This window comes from Megalops cyprinoides, chromosome 1 (genome assembly GCF_013368585.1).
Source record: "Megalops cyprinoides isolate fMegCyp1 chromosome 1, fMegCyp1.pri, whole genome shotgun sequence".
Lineage (NCBI taxonomy): Eukaryota > Metazoa > Chordata > Actinopteri > Elopiformes > Megalopidae > Megalops > Megalops cyprinoides.
This window is the reverse complement of record NC_050583.1, coordinates 8907003-8913484: the sequence shown is the minus strand read 5'-3', so window position 1 is coordinate 8913484 and position 6482 is coordinate 8907003.

Sequence of the window (6482 nt, the reverse complement as noted above, 5' to 3'; positions counted from 1 at the left end):
AAATGCCTTTGAGGACCTATCTTGAGAAAGAGTTCCTAATGAACTGAGTAAAATTGGGAATGCACATAAAACACCTGTAATAATCATGTCAAATCAAAATGAGACTGGCAACAAGATATACAACTTTGTATGAGCCAGAAATATCTGTGTAGGGCAGCGATTGGCCGATGGCTTCCCCCCCCAACCCCCCCCCCCCCGACTCCAAAGTGATCTATAAAAATTAGCTTTCAGCAGTCCTGCAAAATTTCCTATGACTTTTAGATAAGCTCTGAACTCACACTTGCACAACTAATCTAACCAAAAAACAATTGAAGTTTGCTACTAGCATGCTAAGGTTAGCTGCTTAGCAAGCAAATTAAAGTAAGAAGGTTGACAGAATTTGACTAGTTTTATGGTGTATGTAATGGGTCCTGGCAGGGATTACCATAGACAGATAACCATGTAATAAAAACAAGTTAAATAACAACAGAGTAGATTGGCTTATGGGTTGTAGCCAAGTGTGTCCTCTCTCTCTGCTTTATTGTCAGCATTAAAAGTTTTAATATTTTTTGGTTACATTTACATTCAAATATATGATTTGAAAGTTTTATCAAATTCAAATATGTTCCATATTCTACACATTGAGTTCACTAGTCTATCAACTAATAAAACACACAAACACACCCTTCTACTGCAATTCCCTGCCAGATACATCTAACAGTGGAAATATATGCCAGACACTACTGTCTGACACGCAACAACATTCCAAACTCCTAACATCAGTGCCAATAACAGGTAATATTATATTCTGTTTCATTGAAATGAAATGATAGCATCAGGGATGCATGTTAATTATCATGTGAAATTTAACAATAAGACTTCATAATAAAGAAAACTTACTAAAACTAACATTAAGGCTGCTACATAGCCACCTGCCCCACAAGCTACTGTACAGGCTAACATAGCACACAGACATTGTGTAGGAGGTCTAGCTCTGGTTCAGATGGTGAGTAGCGTTTCTGCATCGCGACCTGCTGGCCGTCAACCGCAGGTCAGGTGGACAGGATGAGCTCTCCTCCTCTTCCTCCTCTCTGCCGTTCCTGGCTCTTAGGATTGGTGCTCATTTGGAGTCTGTCTTGCTGCCTGCTGCCAGGCCTCTGCCTCCTCAGCCCTGTGAGATTTCTCATGGATATTGGATGACAGTTTCTATAGCGGTAGAGTAGTAGCTATTTGAGAGATACTGCCAGGGCACAGGCACGGACTCAAATGCAGGCCAGACGTACTCAGGTTCTAACTGGTTTTATTGAAGTCGCAGGGCAGGTACGGAATGTAAGAACAGGCGGGGTCAAAACCAAGGAAGCAGTCCGAAGCGGGGCAGAAAAGGGGCCGGGGTCGTAAAGGCAGGCGAGGGTCGGGACTCGGGAGGCAGGCTGATCAGGCAAACAGGTCAGAGGGGCAGGCAGAGAGGAAATCAAGGAACAGGCAAGGTCAGCACAGGAAACTCCAAAACAGAATATACAGTTGGGACCAAGACAGGCAAAAAAAAAAAAAAAAAACACTGCAACGAACTGGCAACAAGACAGAGACAAGCAAGGTAGATATAGGGCTGGGCTGGTGAGGCGATGGGATGCAGGTGAGCAGGCAGGCAGGTGGAGGCAATCAGTAAATAAGATCGGCGGGGACAGGGCGGAGAGCGGGGCAGGGCAGGGAGAAAACAAAAACAACAGCTAGGGGGCTGAAGTACTGACAGATACATATTTTTGTGGATGGAAAAGACCATAACAGTAAGTGTTTTGCTATAAAAATGATCTTAGAAAAAATAAACGTTTTGAATCTTAATCTAGTGTTACATCAGAGTTGTTTAAAAGATACAAATCAGCTGACATCTGAAAGTTTACACAAGATTCCAGTTTGTATTTATTTTGTTGAACTGCCTAAACAAATGAACAAAGGTTTCTTTCTGAGAACGGCATTTGGAGCACAGTTTGTATCTGTCTGGATATCTCTAAATGAATCAGGATTAAATCTATTGACAGGTTTTAAAATGAACCTCTTGCATGTCATGGAATTGCATTTGGGGTACAACGGTTTGATCTCCATTGAGCCAGCCCTCCTCATTAAATACATGTCCAAGATCCCGCTCTCAAACTAAATCCAGGATCATATAAGATGACACACAATTATTACACAAAATGCTGAAGAGTTGCAGGCACATGAAGGGGTCTTTCACCTTCTGTGGCCCCACTAAACGCTGTAATAACAACATAAGTCAGATTTAAGTATATTGTATTCAGCAAATGCCTGACAAAAAGACAACTGCCTGTGAAAATAAATAGATAACTGTTGTTTCATTCCTGGTCCAATCCAAGAGCCCTATACAGAGTGGGCAGAGTGATTTTTCACACACAAAAAAGTGAAAGAATGACCTACCTTTAGAGGGGAAAGTTCAGATTGCATTACCTTAGATGAGTGGGAAGATTCCATTAGAAAGCAGAATCAAAACTGAAGATCAGGCTGAACAGATTCTCATTCATCTAAGGGGCAGAGCAAAGGATGTTAGCAAATCTGGCCGAAGGAACATTACCTTACACTTTTTTACACTATGTGACAGTACATGCATTTAGCAGACGCTCTTGTCCAGAATGCCAGAGTGACTTCCAGCACAAGAGAACAGTGACATTGACACTAAGCACAATTCTGATATTATCTATGGTTTCCTCTGCAAGCATTTAAGCTACAGCTGGTGTTCATCTGTCCTGCTTTCTGATTTCTACATGACTCTACCCAAAGACAGGGAGGATCCATATGATTACTGGCTGAAACTGAATCAAGCTGCAGACACTGTGTGCCGACTGCCCTACAGAGCAGGCTAAGACACTGGATCACCCCAGTATGGAAGTCACTGGCATGCTCATCAGAAGCTTTCTAAGAAATGACTCACCCCTCACATTTAGATCCAAAACAATCAAAAAAGTGGTCCACACATGAAGTGCAAGATGTGTGGAGTGCACACCACAGCTCAGGCATGGTTTTCATCTTACTCCGCCACTGCACAGAGACAGTAGTGATGAAGTCCCTGTAAACAGGATAGAAGTCAGCTCCAGCCCAGTCTCAGTCTGGCAAGCTAGAGCCTCAGCAAGCTGAGAGTCAGGACACCTCTACACAAAAGAGAGTGATAGGGATGTTAGAAAAAGTCTTACTGCAGGGCTCAGGCTTTGTTCAGTCAAAGAGGGAGATGGACCGGCAGTAATCTACCTAAGACTAAAGGTGTGAACAGCAGACCATATTCTATATGCAATGATAACTCTCACACTGCTCTTTTTCACTGCCAAGAGCACAAGCTGTGGTTCCAGTGTCATTTACCAGGCCACTGCAGATGCAGCTGCATAGAGGGGAAGAAATCCACTTCTCTTAGACTGCAGGAAAAGTAAATGGTCTGTGGTCAGGGAAGGACAGTGCAGATCAAGTGAGTGATCCTTATACCAACAACAGTAATAGTGATATGGAAGACTGAATCACTATGCCAACTTTATATCAGCAGTGTAATGTTGCCTTCCAACATACCTTTAAATTTTCAACGATCATAGAAAATCCCACAGACTTACAGCGTCCACTCATGTCTCTGTCGTTAATGGATCCAGACCTGATGACATTGAATCATTGTTGGCTGCGGTGGACATGAGGCTACACCAAAGTCAATGTATGACATTGAAGTCAGTCACTCTTTCAGTGGAAGGACCCAGGCACAGACCAGAATGCCAAACCGGGTATTTATTTGAAGGCAAGCCAAAAAAAAAAAAAAAAAAAAAACAGTAGTCATAAAACAGTTCAAGTCTAAACCAGAAGATCCACAGGCAGAAATCCAAAATCAAAGACCAAGGTCAAAATCCAGAAAATACAGGCAGAAAGTCAAAAACCAGAACATGCAGATATAAACAGGCAGGGACAAAACAGTCAAATACACTGGGATGAAGTGACAGAGAACAAAAAAACAGAGGGGTATATGGGTCATTCCGTGGAATTGGTGCCTTTTGGGTCCCCAAGAAATAATCAGTCATAAAATTACTATAACAACAAATAAATATGTAATTTAAAACTATAACATTATGTCTTCTCTCCTCAATATAATACCAAATTAAAGTAAATTAAATGTTATTTTAAATAATTAAAATTACTTTTATGCTGATGAGGAAGAGGTTTTTGGCCTGTCCTTTGCTATGATTGTACTACTTCAGCGGGACTTTTAATTTGTAAACTATAGGCAAAATGTTAAAATTTTCACATTTACATATTGTTTTAAGTATGATCTTATTGTTAAACAGTTATAAACATATATCAATTTTAAAATATATACCAATTTATCAGTGTCCCCTGATTTCATGTCAAGACTGTTACCCTCACCAAAAAACCCTTGCAAAAAAATTCATTCCAGAATGCCAACAGCTCAAAGACAAGTAAATTTCTCTTATCTCTGATGTACTATTTTTGATGATTTATAAGGTTTCACCAGGGGGGACAAGCAGACAACGTCAATACTGTTACCATTTTTTAACATATAAATCTAAACAATTATTTATTTCTCATAATGTAATCAATATCTACAAGTAATAACCTTTCAAAGTACACAGCATGTGTTTTTGTGACCTTTTGTGACCTTTAGCTAGCAATGAGCAAATTAGCTTGAAATGCTCAATCCTGTTACTGTCACTCCTGTTACTCACATGTCAAAACCTGTTACTCTGGAAAAGTAACTCTGGAAAAGGTGTTTACCCTAGGTTCACTGTCTTTAAAGGTTAGCCTTATAAAATTAAAACATTTTTAAAGGTCGTCATGTGTGTATTATTGCACTGATATCCATATAATTCAGTGAGGGTAGCATATCAGCATTGGCCACATTTTTACAGTGGTGCCAATTTACTCTGCTGGTCCTATAAAAAATAAAATCAAGTGTGTGTAAAATGTCGAGGGTGATGCCCAAGCTCTTTGCCATCCTCTCGGACAGCAAAGAGCTTGGGCATCACCCTCGACAGTAACCTGGACTTCAAGGAGTACATTGCTCGCACGTCACGGACCTGCCGATTCTTCTTCCACAACATCAGGAGGATTCGCCCGTTCCTAACCACATACGCGACGCAGCTCCTTATCCAGGCCACAGTTCTCCCTCGACTGGACTACTGCAACGCTCTCCTTACAGGCCTCCCAGCATGCACCACCCACCCTCTCCAGCTCATCCAGAATGCAGCTGCCCGACTGATCTTCAACCTGCCCAAATTCTCCCATGTTACTCCCCTGCTGAAATCCCTCCACTGGCTTCCTGTCGCTGCCAGGATCAGATTCAAGACCCTGACCCTCGCCTTCTCTGCAGTCAACAGGACAGCCCCTGCCTACCTCCAAGAACTCATCCAGCCCTACACACCAGCCCGACCCCTACGCTCAGCAGCAACTGGACGCCTTGCTCCCTGCATGGTCAAGGCAGGAGGTGCTCGTTCTGCCAGACATCGGCGTTTCGCCTACATCGCTCCCCAGTGGTGGAACGAACTCCCGGTCTCGCTACGGACAGCTCCTTCACCCCAGTCCTTCAGACGGGGCCTGAAGACGCACCTCTTCAGACTCTACCTGGACTGACCCAGCACACAATTGCTGCCCCCCCCCCCCCCCCCCCCCCCGCCCATCAGTGCTGTCGTAAATTGCTGTGCTTTTTAAATTGTGCTTTTAAATTTTGTCTCGTTGCCGCCTTAACCCTGACGCTCATTGTGCCGTTTGAAGTTGTTGAAGTTTGCCGTTCGAAAGTATATCGTACTAGTTGCCCTTTAGGCTGTAATTGTAAAAATCTGATAGTACTGCGTCCTCAAACAGACCTTGCTCTCAGCTGAGAACTGTCTCATTGTGGAACTGTACACATCCTGTCCCCGTACTGTCGCTGTACCTACTGTATGCACTTTTGTAAGTCGCTTTGGATAAAAGCGTCTGCTAAATAAATAAATGTAAATGTAAATGTAAATTTAGTTATCAGTTTCTTTAGTGTAATGTCCACAAAATTGCTTATGGTTAGTCTTGTTGAGGTTGAACTTGAATATCCTACATCAAAAAAGTCGCTTAAACACCTCACAGTGATTTCAGCTTGCTGGGGCTAGCACTACAGACACTGCTAGCCTTTTGTTGAAAGACCACACATCTGATTTATAACAAGCATTAGTGACAGAATCATCAGCCAATCAAATTTTGATGTTCAATGACAGGACGCCCTCTGGGCCCAGCAACGTGCCCAGTGCTACCCCCAATTTTCGTTTGGATCGACAATTTGATCAATCAATCATATTTGGATTTGTAGCCAATGGGCGTATTCTTTCAGATTTTCCCACGGCTCCAGGGTATTCTAGAAGACCCGCTCTTTCGCTCAGACAAGAGACCTAGCTCAGTGCTAATTAGCGATTGATAGCCAACGTCTAAAATGGCAACAGCTGGAGATGATATTGTCGCGGATTTTTTACCAGTACCCTTTT